The following is a 13,970-nucleotide window of genomic DNA, read 5'->3' as shown; positions in this document are numbered from 1 at the left end:
GTGGAACAGAGGATAAAGTGAATAAAGTCAAGATAAAAGGAAGAGCAGAGGCTTGAGTGATTTTATTGTTTTTATCTGACATGCACAGCTTCATTCATAAGGACAGAAGGAAGGCTGAAGTAAGGATTGAGGAGTCAGTATAGTGTGTGCCGTGTACTCACTATGCAGCAAGGAGAGAGCAATATGTCACGGTAGAGAAAGAGGGCGGAGGAGGATGGAGCACAGGAGAGAGGAGTGAGAGTGCAAGGGGATGTATAGAGAGGGAAAAAATGAAGACAAGAGGGAATGAAGTGGACTCAGGATGTGGGTAATCGGCACCACAGCAAGAGGGGGCAGACAGGGCAGCACTAAGTGGACATGCTTTCATAAACAATGCCAGAGGGGGACGAGGGGGCCGACAAGGTGTGAAGAGGGCAGCTGAAATTGCTCTGGGTGTGTGTGTGTGTGTGTGTGTGTGTGTGTGTGTGTGTGTGTGTGTGTGTGTGTGTGTGTGCGCACGCGGTTGAACAATACAAAGGAGGTCTCCCAGTGTGAAACATGGACCACTGGAATTTTGGGCTCTTGCGGAGGGTAAACTGCGATTTGACTACCTACAATGCACAGGGTCAGAGTTCAGGGTTCAGGGGTCATATGGGGGATGTTGCTGGTGTAACTAAATGACGGATGCATTGTGAAGCTTTAATCATCTCCCTTCATTTCCATGTTTACTGTAAATGTCTCAGGTAAATTTTATGTTTTTACATTGTTGGATGTAAAACCTAATCTAAGATCTAATTCTTAGTTTATGGCATCAACCTCCTGAGAGTCAGCCTCGAATATTTCCTTCCCAGATTACAGATCTTGTAACCTTTGCTTCATTACTTACACCCCTCTCTTCCTCCCCCCGTCCTCCCCTTTCCTCTTTCCCTCCATGTCACCCTGTTATGTTTCTCCTCTCTGCCCCAACCTGTGGCCTCTGGGTTTTGAGGAAAGGCAGAGGTGGCCTTTGAAGATGGCGACAGCCAAGTTTGTCCGGGGCCACAGCCATGAATGCACGTCTTTGTCCGCCTCTCTCTCACGTCTTCATATCCTGCCCCCGCTACCCTCCTCATCCTCCCTCTGCCCCCCACAAACTCACACGGACATGCTCATGCCCTCGCTGGGGCCCCCATTGCACAAATGACCCCGCTAATTATGTATTTAAGGTATTTGGCTCCTGTGAAAACAGCTTTGGGTTAGCGGTGGAAGGTGGTGGGGGCGGTTGGGAAGAGGAGGGTGTGTAGGGACGTGGGGTGGTCCATGGTCTCATGGCTATCATTACTGCCCAGCGTTTTATGTAAACACTGGATTAGGGCAGCAAGGGTTGATTGAGGAGAGGGGTGGTGGAAGTGGTGGTGGGGTTTGGCACAGGGGTAGGTAAGCGGGTTGCCTGTGATTCTGAGTTCTGGTCTCTGGTTTCACCCCTGGGTGGCAGTCCCTAAGAAACGTTTTTCTCATGCGCACACACATCCCACCACACACAGGTAATGGAAACACAGGAGAGATGATACAGTACATGAATACTCACTAATCTCCTAATTATGTTCTTTTCTCCTTTTATAATAATCCCAAGTGTGAAGGGATTTCTGAGCATTGCATGATTTCTGATTGCAGTCACAATTTAATGGTAATGACCCATGAACACAACGTGAGGGTTGAAGTTTGCCCTTTTTATTTGAACTTTGTTAAAATGCTACGTCGTAGTCCCATCACCTGTCACCGTGTCTGGACTACAATCAAGGATGGGGCCATCCTGTCGCTTCAAAAAAAAACAGCTCTGATACCAGATCATTACCCTTTGGATCCCCTAGGGGAAGAGGCTGACTGATCGTGCTGATAAACCGGAGATGGACAGCAGCCTATTCGGCCCCTCAGTGGGAACCTGCGGAAACAGAACCCCTCTCTCCAATTCAGCACCAGCACTCTTCGTGAGTGTGTATGCAAAACTGCATCCTGTATGATATTTGTTTGCTTAGTCTCATCAAGGGTATTCAGTATTGAGTGCTGCAAAAGACAAAGAATCTCATTCTCCCATGTGGCAAACTTTATACACCAAAGTTGGCATAAACACGCACTAATTCACAGGGTTTACTGGTAGGGTGATGGAATTAGTTTCCACTTCCTCTTGGTCAAATCCGTCTGTATCTCTTTTAATTCACTGTGCCAGTGTCTGTGGAGGTTGAAAGGAGGTAACCTGGAAATCCTCACTGACTGATCCATAAGTACTCCACTTGTTCTTTCTCTGAGTATTATGTGACTGAAGTGAACCTGGCAGGGCCCCTGTCAGGTCTTGTTAAATGGAGGGAGGGAAGAAGCAAGAGAAGCAGGGAGCGAAGGAGGGCGTGACAGAGGAACTTCTGAGAGTGTAGAGGTCTCTGGAGGCAGATAAGTCAGGTTCTAATGGGAGCTGAAGTTTGTATGTGTTGTAATTACAAAGGGAGATGCATGGAGTCATTGCCTGTGTGTGAGAGAGAGGTACAGTGTGTGAGCATGCATGTTTTCCGATGGGAGTGCAGCTAGGGAAGCCAGTTTCCCTTTGCACATCAAATAAATCACAAGTCTACAATTAGAAAGAAGGAGTGAGCAGTGTTTGGTTTTGTGGGAAGAGAGGAAGAAAGCTTGGAATGTGTCACTGCTATTGAGGAATGAGGAGTGCGTGCATGTGTGCGCTCGTGCACGTTTGTGTGTGTACAATTATACGTGTGAGGTCGGGAGTAGCCGGCCCAGCCAACATTCTTGGGCAGCAGTATTATTAACTGTGGTGGAACCATTATCAGTGTTTACTTTGATCCAACCACCATCAGAGGAGTAATGGACTCAGCTGAACCCTGCCTCTTTCTCTTTTTCCTCTCAGTGAGTCTCGTCTTTATCGTGGGGCGATGATGATGTTCAGGATGTACTTTGCCTCATTATTTTCGAGACAAGGAGGACTGGCGAGCTAAAAGAAGGCTTCATTAACGAGGCTTCATTAGGATGCTGACTAAGTGATACACACACATCAATAGGCAGGGCAGACACACACACACAAGGATAAAAAATTACATTAGCTATATTACAGTATGACTCTGGACTTCGGTTTGTGAATGTGTGTGTGTTTGTGTGTGTGTGTGTGTGTTCACACAGTTTACATTCAGAGTGTGGGAAAGAGTGAAGAAGCAGCCACACACCTACCTGTCTGATGTGGGTATGATGAGAGCAGAACAGACCTCACACTGTTCACGCCGGCTGGCAGGTGGCAGATGCACCTGGCGTGATTGAAGACACACACACACACACACACACACACACACACACACACACACACACACACATTAAATGCTAGAAAGAAAGATTAATTATGCATGCACATGGTAGCTATTCTTATGCTTGTGCTTTAGATCTTTTGACTTGTCATTGTACAGGTGCGACTAGTAACAGTAATTACAGCTCTGGTCTATTTAAGTGGCCCAGTAAGCCATGCCAGGGTAGCTATCATACACCAGGGATATGAAAACTGGCATATCTACAGTAAATGGTATGTTACACTGACAATCAAACTGAATTGGCATTTTGTTATTTTTATGGCAATTATTTATCAGTCTATTTATGTATCTTGCAAGAAGATGACATCCTCATTCTTGTAATGTTACAAGTGTTTATTATTATATTTAAAATTAAGTCTTGTGTAATTTTCTGCAAAATTCTGACCCATTTAAAATGAAAGCCATATGAATATACAATGAGCAACACAGTGAATCCCTCCATTATTAAGGAAAGACACGCCAAATTCACATTTTATTAGTATTCAAAACAACCTTGAAAGTTCAGGAAGGCTTCAGAGCTTCTGTATCAGCGAGTTAACCCCCTGACAACCTCAGCATCTGTCCTTCAGTGTGAAAAACCTCCCTGAACTACTGGCTGCAGACTTCCTGTTTCAGCCACTTAAAGGCTGCGTGTGTGATTCTATGGTGGCACATTCTGTCGAAACCCCCCCCCCACACACACACACAACCACCTTTGATGCGAGGTGAGGCCGAGAGGCAGGAGTCAGACTGGAAGCCGATTTGACGAAGTGGCCACTGAGGGAAGGTCACGACAGTGGTAGAGGAGGGAGTGAGGGATGGAGGGACGGCGGGGGAGAGGAAAGACTGTGAAGGGATCCCTGACAGCCTGTTAACATCTCAGACTTCACAGCACCCCATTTGTTCTCTTTGTCAGTTCTCACAAAAGAGTAAATCCTTTTTAGTTTTCTCTCTTTTGCTTTTATCTTTCTTTTTATTCAACATGAGGGTTTCTCTCTGTATGTCTTATTCTAACTTAGTCTAACCTACTTCAAGTCTTGTTCCCACCCTCGTTCTTGTTTTTTTTCCTGAGCAGAAAAATAAAAGCCATTAAAACTGCTTTTGTAGTATTTTCACATCTTCTCTGTCTGTTTGAATTTGCACACAGTTTTGCACGTTTCTCTTTGCTCAGTAAGATGATGTCATTGCAGTGTGCAGAGTGTGCAGAGACAGAAGCTCTCTTATGCACACACACATGCATGCACAGTTCCCCACTAACCCCAATGCTTTATATTCAGTGGTTTTAGACTGACCTGAATATCTCTGACATTACTTTCACCAAAGCTAATAACAGCAACTGGATAACTGCTACCAGTGCTGCTGGAAGCTGCCTGGCAAAGTTATAGTCGCAGGATGAGAAACAGGCCCAGCAGTGGTCGGGAAACTCAGTGACCTGCATGCCAGTTTGACTACACCATTTATGAGTTTAATTCAGGTTCAGTCATACCCCCTTCTCCTTCCCTTCACATACAGCCCTCTGCCCCCCCCCTTTAACTCGCTTTCCATGAGCTAAGCAGCATGTGAACACCTGCTATTTTAAATGACACACTCATTGTCGTGCAGAGCTGGAGGTGTAAATCATTGAGGGCCACTGTGGAAGGCAGCTATGCACGTACACTCAAACATAAATGACTGACACCTCCGACCTGCTAACGGAGAAAGGAGGGCAGAACAGAACATGTGCTCAGCGTCCAGGAATTCATCTTTCACTCCCCCTTCCTTTTTTAAGCTCGACCCGGCAGCAGACACACACAGCTATCAAAGTCTTTGTAGATTGTTTAGTAGCTGCCCAGGATTGCCTCTGCTGCAGTCTATGTCCTGCTGTAAGATGTCTACAGCTATGCTCGCAGCTCTGTGCGGCTGTACTTGGGCACATGATTTGAGCTAAATGCTAATGCCATGGTGATGTTTACCAGGTAATGTTTACCATGATCACCATTTCTAACATTTGCTAATACGCACTAAACACAAAGTACAGCTGAGGCTGATGGGAATGTCAATAGTTTTGCTTGTATTGAAAAAACAAACCAATTGGACAAAGTAAATTATAATTTCTCTAACCTAATTTTTGTCTCATTTGTGATCTGATAAACCATAAATTCCTCAAATTCAGGTTAAAGATAACAACACATTTGATCTTTGATATATGTCAGATCCAATCACAAGTGGTCACTCGAGATGCATGTAGAGACACATTCTAATGCCACGTGTGAAGTGACATACTTGAGCACTTGGTGTAAACAGGGCAGAGGAGGTAGATGAGCGAGTCTGTTTGAGCATATGTGTATGCGACCTATGTATTCACTGAACATGTATTGTGCAATGCTGTGAACAAGTGCTGAGCAGCGGGTGGGGTCTGCAGGGCGTGGAGGGAAGTGGTCTCTATAAAGAGCTAACTAATCCCTGGTTGTGCAGCAGGGGTCTAAGGCGATAATTCCAGGGTGAGAGCCCTGAGACTAGAGCCTCCTTTTCTCTGCCATTCTCTCATTGTAGCCATGGACACTCACACACAGGGGGTCACAGTGAAACATACAATGCTTTGTCATTACTCTCTATTGTTACACTGCTAATCACCTCTCTACTTTTACTCAACTGAGCCTTCTTTCTAAGGCACGTAACGCGCTTAAAATGTTGAATGCATTGTCAAATGGAACTTCATTCATTTAATAAACTGAGACAGGGGAATATTTTACAGTAATCAGTAGTGTAAGGGTTTGCAATGTGAAATGTGTAATTACGTTACAGTTAGTTACTACTTACAATAACTGGCTTACTGGGAGTTTGATGGAGGGATGAAATCCTTTTGGGCTCTCTTCACACATTGGACAGACTGATTAACAAAGACGCTTTTTGATCAGGATATTCAAGTGTCAAAAAGGTACGATAAAGCTCCTCCAACCGAAAGTTTGCTGATGACACAACAGTGATGAGCCTCAACAGGAAATATGATGGATCTTCAGGAGAATGTGAAGGACTCTCCATTTTATATCAGAGGTTCCATTGGCATGCACATTGTATATGACCTCACCTAGACCCTTAACACCCCCTCACTGGCCTCCAAATGCTCATATTTAAGCTATAGCACACATATAGTTCAAACACAAAGTCTAGGAAATAATGCTTTCTACTTTATATATGTAAGGCACTCAAACTCAAGCTAAATATTTTCTTTTGCCCCATTTTGGAAGACTGAATCAAAGCTTCAGTGAAAGTTTATTCTGTAATAGCACAACAACAGGGATTGAGTGTGATTGAGGTGAAAGCAAGGCCTTGGGGTGTGTTCTGAGTAGTGTAAAACCGTTGATAATGTCATTTTTTTCCTATGTTCCTCCTGATCTAATCACTCTATTTTTCTTTTATTACCAAGCCCCTAATGAGATCACTGTGAACCACAAGTAAAAGCAGTGGCTTTGTCTCTGACAGCATCAACTCTAACTATTCAAAGTTCCCATTAAAAACAGATTGTGCTGTTGCTCAGGCTGACTCCTGAATCCCATTAAAAACACCCCACAGAAGTGAAACAGTCATTAGTGAGTGAATCAGCTTTAGTAATTAACTCTCTCTCCCACTGCCAGCCATTGTGTTTATCGTTCTCTGCAAAAAAGCCCTCCAGGGCCCAAAGTGGCGAGACGCGAGTTCCTCACTGACGTAATGTTTTGGTTTACCTGCAGTCCCGCGGGCAGGAAGTGAGAAAGAGCATTTAGATGATGTGTGATAGGAAAACAGGAAGCTGGAGTAAAATAAACAGAATTTGGGGTAGATAGCTAAATTCCCTCAAGCCCAAACAGGTCCAACAAGGGACTTCATTATAGCTGAGGCCTTTTGATTAAACAAAGAATAACACCACAAGTTCCCAATTTAGAATCACTTTAGTGATTACTGTGCCTGTGTGGTACACAGTAATTGTGTTTATTTAAAAGATTTCACCTCCATTAACTCAACATGTAAATGCAGAATATAAAACAAGACCAAAATAATGATATACTGCAAATATTTACTTGCCTGAAAAGAACTTAACCAATGTAATCTGTCTTCTGTAAGTGAAACCCCAAAAACATCATACCAAGGTGGCTCAAAAACTGCTTTCTGTCCACGTCTAATAAAACTTTTCTGGCCAGTGTGTTTTATTCGTCCTATCATCCTCAAAGTTCAACATTTTTAATGGAGCTGTAACTGAATAATGCTCCCTTTTAACGCTCAAGTTTTCCTTTCCCCACCACCCGTATCAAAGAGCTGGCCTGATTCTGTCGGCGCTGTCAGTGCTTCAAAGGCTGTGTTTCAGAGTGGGGCTCTATGACGTCCAGTGGCAGTGTTTCAAATCACCTCTGGTGCAGTAGATATAAAGATAGCATTCATCTATTGACTGCTTTATGTTCCCACTGTGGCACAGATAACTACCTTACTGTCCCAGGACAACAGGGCCTGTGTAGACCTTTGTTGCTCTTATGCCAATGGCACAAGTGTGCATTTCAGCTCTAAGTTCATCCGAGACATTGAATGCTGAGGGGCTCGTGTGTATATGAGAGCCAGAGAATGACAATGATAGTATGTTTGCACTGGGGAAACCAATAGCGCAGCAGGAAAAAGTTAATGCGTTTGATAATTTGATGATATTACAGGCATCAGATATTCGTTTTAGAGCAAATTAGGACAATGGCTCCGAGCCTCCTATGTAAACGTGTAATATATGTAAGAAGAGAGGAAGGCAGGATGAGATAGAGGTTAAGTGAGAGAGCGTGAGAGAGAGAAAGTGGGGGAGATGAGGAAGAGTGCAGGAGTGCCCAACCACAAAGAAGAAGCTGATAAAGAAAAGAGGGCAGCAGGAGGGAGAATAAAGAGATTCAGTATAGAGATACACACAACTGGCATACACTGTATTTAAAATATGCAATTTAATAAGACTACCGGTTTCAAGCCATCAGATCAATCAGATCAATCAGGAATCATTCAGTTTGTAAAGGCAGAGAAAGGATGCTTGGCAGGATTTCACCTGTTTGCACTAAACATCAGACAAGTTAAAGAAGACTGCTGAAAGCAAAATTATCCTTCTCTTTATTGTGAGATGTTCGTATCTATACCATGTGTGTGTGTGTATTTGAAGAATTTGCCACAGCCTTGGTTTGGTGGCAAGCTGTCCTTCTGGGTGAGCTGCTGCAGAGTTGATGGATAAGAGAGATAGAGATAGTAAACAGCAGGCATGTCCACACTGCTCTCTCTCTCTCATTTCTCTCTTTTTCTTTTTTTTCTTCGCTCGCCCTCTCTCCATGTCGATCTCCACCCTGCGATAACACAGAAAGATGCGATATCAAATCCCTGACTTGCTGGCAGCAGTGGCAACATTCAGTTCTTTTATTTCCGTTGTCTGTCTCTTTTCATCTCTTGTTCCCAGCCTGAGAACAAATAGTCTCATCAGGCTCTGGTGAGGCACACAATGATTTGGTTGTGGGTGCCAGGCTTAAGTATGGGTGGCATGCTCTTTTTTAACAGCTGTGTTACACTGCGGTTGGTACTACAAGGTGGCATCGTGTGGTGTAATGGGTAGAGAAGTCACGAAAGTCTACTGGTTAACCTCAGAGCTCCTATACAAAGGGGTCACTGCACTGATTACTGCATGCTGGTATGCGGGGATTTGTGAGACTGCATTACATTTCTGACCAAAAAACTAAATTGAATTGTGACTTTGTGAGGTGTGAGGTGTTAACTTAACAATAATAATCAGTCCAACATCATACATGTCGGGTTAAAACTAACATTATTTCATGTTTGCCTTATATTTGTCAGTGAGGCTTGCTAGACATCAATTATCTGGTCTGTTGTCTCGTGAAGATTTATGTGCATCCAAAGAGGGCCACGGTGGAAAGAGCCTGGAGGATTAAAGAGGTTACAGATGGGGGGGCTTGAGGGAGTGAAGGTCAACAATTTTGGGGGCAGAGACAGAGAGAGAGTCAGGTAATGTTGTTGTTGTTGAACACCTGTTTGTTTAGTGGGTCACAGCACTGTTGAATGCTACTTTGTAAAGTATGGCCTCTCTGACCTGCTCGATCGCTAATAGCACGGGAGGGCAACAGAGGTCTTTTTTCTCTCTGTCTCTGTCCTTATTCAGTCTGTCTTTCTATTCTTACACCAGTGTTCCGGTTTTACTCATTTTCTTCGAAGTCAAGAGGTGCATTCAGTGGGTGGAGATCAAATTTGAAGCCTCCGCCGCTGAAAATAGCTTTTGACAACAACACCAAAAAACAAAACAGAAGAAGCAGACGCCAGATCGTCCAAGGATGATGTAAGGTTTTTCTTATTTCTATTCTGGAGTGTGACTTCGCGTGATGAGAGATCAAAAGCAAACTTCTACAGACTCGCTGGAGTTACAGAGGTCCCTTTGTGCGACTGCGTGGCCCTTGCAGCAAGAGTGGCTGTTTGGTGCCGGGGGCCCTCGTCTGTGACAAGCCGGAGCCCAGGAATTCACTGCTGCTGTGAAATCTCAAGCACCAGAGACGGCACCGCCACCATCAACTATCACCCCTCCTGCTGCAACCCAGCCAGTGACCTCTCTGGTGTTTGTCATAATCACAAACACTCAAATGTTCAAATTACTGGCAATAACTTCCTTGTTCTGAATTATAATACCATTGCCAGAAGTTACAGGGTGTCTCCACAGTATCAGCATTGTGATTCATATCCCGTCACCCTGGAATGCACCGATGACTCTGCTTTGTGGTCATTTCTCACTTTGCTTTTCACTGAGGTAGCAAAATGACCACATGTCTTCAGTGTCTCTTTCAGCTCCCCAGGAGCCTAATGAGTTATAGCTGAAGTTTTTCTTCCCTATTGATTTAAAATCCAAATCAGCAACTTTGCTTGCATCCAAAAACTTCCCAGGGGATGAGGTCACAGCCTTTTGTTTTCATGTCGGGGCCGTGATGGGGCCGGGCCGGCCGGTTCTCCCTATATTTCCCAACAATCCCAGTGTCACCTCATTGACCTCTCACCTCTGACCCCTGCAAAATAGTGGGGTCACCATGCGACTGACAGCAGCTCCTGTTGCTACAACAAGGCTACTGTGGCTGCATACAGCTCACTAGCATTCATACAGATACACAGCTGTGCAGATGCACCGGGCTTCCTCTCTGACACACAGACACACAATCACTCTACAATACCTGACATACCTGCTTAATCGCTTTATGCTCTGCCGTGGCATAGAAGAGTTTCTCTTTGAGAAGTGAGAAGGAGCTGTTGAAAGCTCATCTGGCATGTTATTTTATAAGGTCATTTGCCCAGATTCCATTCCTGAGCGGTGCATTTTATGTCTCTGATATCCAGGTGATGGCCGCTCAGAATAGCTGCCAGTTGTCCCAGTGTTTCATACAAAAACAAAAGTTTCTGGGAGAGAACAGAAAGAGGCTTAGCAAAACAGAGGAATCGGAACATTCAGGATGAGGTAATGACAGAGAAAGGGGAAGTGAGGGCTGCTTTGTTACGTGTGGTCATCGTCTGTGTATCTCACAGAGGACAAGTAGGTCAGAGTGAAAGGAGAAGATAGGAGAGGAGGAAGAGCGTCATGCTAACGAGAAGCGAGAAATAACGTCTCCATCTTCTGTTTCTCTCACCTCTTCTGTCCCCTTTTGCGTCTTTGCCTCCAGCCAATCAGATATCTTCCGTGCTTGCTTCCTCCCTCATATCCTCTAAAGGCCTCAGTATTTTCTCCCTTTTTCCATTTTGTATTTCAATTTATCCTCCAGCTTTGGGTTACATTAATTCTGTATCAACCTGTTGCCTCATAGATCTGTCAGTCTTGTCCTTCTCTCTTTGTCTTGTTTTCTTCACTCTTAAATAGAGCAGGGAGGAGAAATGCACAGTAGACAAGAGTCTCCGTAGAGGAATTTCTCTCACTCTTTTTCTCTTTCAGTCCCCCTTTTTTCCCCCTGCTTTTGGCTGCTCTCCAGCAATTTTTAACACCCATCATGGCATGCTGGGCATCGTCCAACAGATGCCCTTGAGGAGGACATTCCTGTCTGGCACAACTCCTCTTTTCACGCTATTTATACTCAAATATCTGAGCCCTGCACTGATACCAGAACAGCATGCAACCAGACCATTGTTCTCTGTGCAAATAAAAGGAAACACACTCTTCTCACATGGTAGCATTACAGGAACTTAGTGAATGATAAAAAAAAAACTTAAATAAGTACACAACGCATTTGTGGTACAATGTTAATATTTGTGATTCTGAAATAAAGGTTTATCCAGATAAAGGCACAAAGATTCTTGCTGAATTTTCTTTTCTGTCCTTTTGTTAACTTGCCATTTTATCACCATTAGTTACAACTTGATTTTTTTTTAGGGGAATTTGGCATGTTCACAACTTGCCTCTTCATTCATCCTACAGAGGAGGTAGGAACCACTTTTGACTAATAAGGACAGAATGAACCATTATCACAGAGTGAAGAGGAAAGTCAAGGGAGGGTATTCTGAGAAGTGCCCATTGAAAAAAAACATCCATTAAGAGAACACTGGAGCTATTTCTTTCATATAAAGAGCCCCATCAGACTGCTGCTTTTGAAATCCACTCACTGTGCAGCTCTCCTGCTTTGAGAAGCTCAAGTGAAAAGACAAGAGGGGAGGAAAAAGGGAGGAGGGAGGGAAGGTGGGAAGACACTGCAAAAACTGACTGAAAGACAATTTGTTTGCCTGGTTTCTGCTAATTCCAGCACATCTCACAAGAAGTGTGCACTTTAGCCTCATCAAAATGCCTAGCCTAAAAGTAGCCTGCTAATATAGACCAAATGTATATTAGTTCATCAGCTGGGACTTTGTGCTATTGTATATTTATTTGGTTTGTGCGTTCTTACTTTTCAATCTATACCTCACAACCATGATCAGGTTTAAAAGTGACTACTTCACATGTGTAAAATTAACACCTGCGGGGTGCAGAATGCCACTACTATTGCTACATATCAACAGGATCAAGGCAAACAGGGAGCTACGCTTACGGAGCTACACTTAGAAACACTTAATACTGTCATCAAAGCTGGGCTTGGATGGTCTCACTGTGATGCTGTGCAAGTGGGATGAGAGGTGGTAATGGACGGAGAGAGTGGTGTGGAGAGGTTGGTTAAGGACTGTGTATGGACCATAAAGGTCAGCACATGTTGGGAAAGATGTGTTTTGATGGTCGGCCTCCTGTGCATTTGACTGGTAGACTTTATTTACAATGCAACACAGAGATCCTTAGAGGTCTGTTTTGTAACATTTACAAGGATCTATTGGCAGAAATGGATTATAATATTCATAGGTAGGTTTTCATTAGTGTATAATTTCCCGAAAATGAGAATTGTGTTTTTATTACCTTAGAATAAGCTGTTTTTTATCTACAAAGAGAGCTGGTCCTCTCCAGAGTCTGCCAAGTTGAACTGCCATGTTTCTACAGTAACCCAGAACAAACACACCAAACTGTGGCTCTAGATAGGGCCTTGTGTTTCTTGCAAGTTTTGTGGCCATCGTAGATTCTCCTTCACACTCAGTCACTTAGAGTCAAGAGTGCTATTTGAAATCTCACCTCTACTCGGCAGGTGATTGGTGTCTCTCACCGTCTTGTGAACTTCAACCAGTCAGATCAACAAACCATATAACGTAGTCAAACTCCAAAAAATCTGGTGACAGTCTACAGTTCTGAGGGACTGTGGCTGCCCTGTGTGGTTCTCTTTGATTTCCCCATTTAACATTTTTAACACTGACCTGACAATCAACTTGCCAGGCCATTGGAAATGCTCCCGATGGCCAGTCTGAGTCTGCCTGGAAAACTACCTTGTAAAGCAGGAATTATACTTTCTCCGCACTAGTGGACACTTGCATACTTGCACAAGTGTAAGAGTGATGTCAATTTTGTCAGTAGAGGGTGTAAGTGTAAGCTCTGTGCAGACACCCACGTACTGCCAGTTTGTTGTGACCATGCTGACTGTTCGCCATTACACTGTGGGAAACATGAACTCAAAGCAGACTCCAATGGGTCCGCAGCAGTCTGTGCGCCTCTGTTTTGGAGTATATTCGAGACTGTTCAGAGTTTTTTTGTTATTATTATTATTGTTTGGAGTTGTTACAATAGATATTCTTAGAGATCAATATCTCAGAACCTGGTCAAACAAAACCAAAACTACCTGCATGGCTTCCTACCTACTAGGGGTAGGCGATAAAATATGCTTCTGGGTGAATTGACCCTTTAACCTTACAAACAGCATGAGACATTTTTCTGTGAACCCCAAACCAACAGTGTTTCCTCTTCTGTGATTGAGACCTGAGAGGTGGACTGAGGAAAGACAAGCTGTGTGCTTTTTAACAGGGGTTATGAGGGAAGTTCATAGGTCAACAAACTCAACCAGCGTGACCATCTCAAGTCTTTTAGACAGAGCACCTGTTGTGGGTGGAGACATAAAGACATTTATTGCCAATATTCAATCAAAAGTGTCATATATATTGTAATATTCTTATCTACAGTATTCATTCTCCTAAATTGTTCCTAACTGAGCTTTAAGCTTCAGTCCGTCCAGGCCAGATTTTCTCTTCGTTTATACAGCAAGCGGTGAGAGTCGATGGCTTTTGGGTTTATCCAAGGCAGCAGTTAAAGTACAGGACCACAGG

General features: G+C 43.8%; 1 long non-coding RNA gene across 1 annotated transcript; it reads right to left on the bottom strand.

The window, feature by feature from the left end:
• Positions 1 to 8,373: 8,373 nt before the first annotated feature.
• LOC127356133 (uncharacterized) lies at positions 8,374 to 10,679 on the bottom strand. The gene is made up of 2 exons (XR_007881901.1): positions 10,502 to 10,679; positions 8,374 to 8,617 (listed from the first exon to the last, which is right to left on the bottom strand). It is a non-coding gene; the product is annotated as an uncharacterized LOC127356133 (long non-coding RNA).
• Positions 10,680 to 13,970: the final 3,291 nt, after the last annotated feature.

This window comes from Dicentrarchus labrax, unplaced genomic scaffold (genome assembly GCF_905237075.1).
Source record: "Dicentrarchus labrax unplaced genomic scaffold, dlabrax2021, whole genome shotgun sequence".
In the NCBI taxonomy this organism is placed as follows: Eukaryota; Metazoa; Chordata; class Actinopteri; family Moronidae; genus Dicentrarchus; species Dicentrarchus labrax.
Note: the sequence above shows the minus strand (reverse complement) of the source record. Positions and strands in the feature narration are given on the sequence as shown.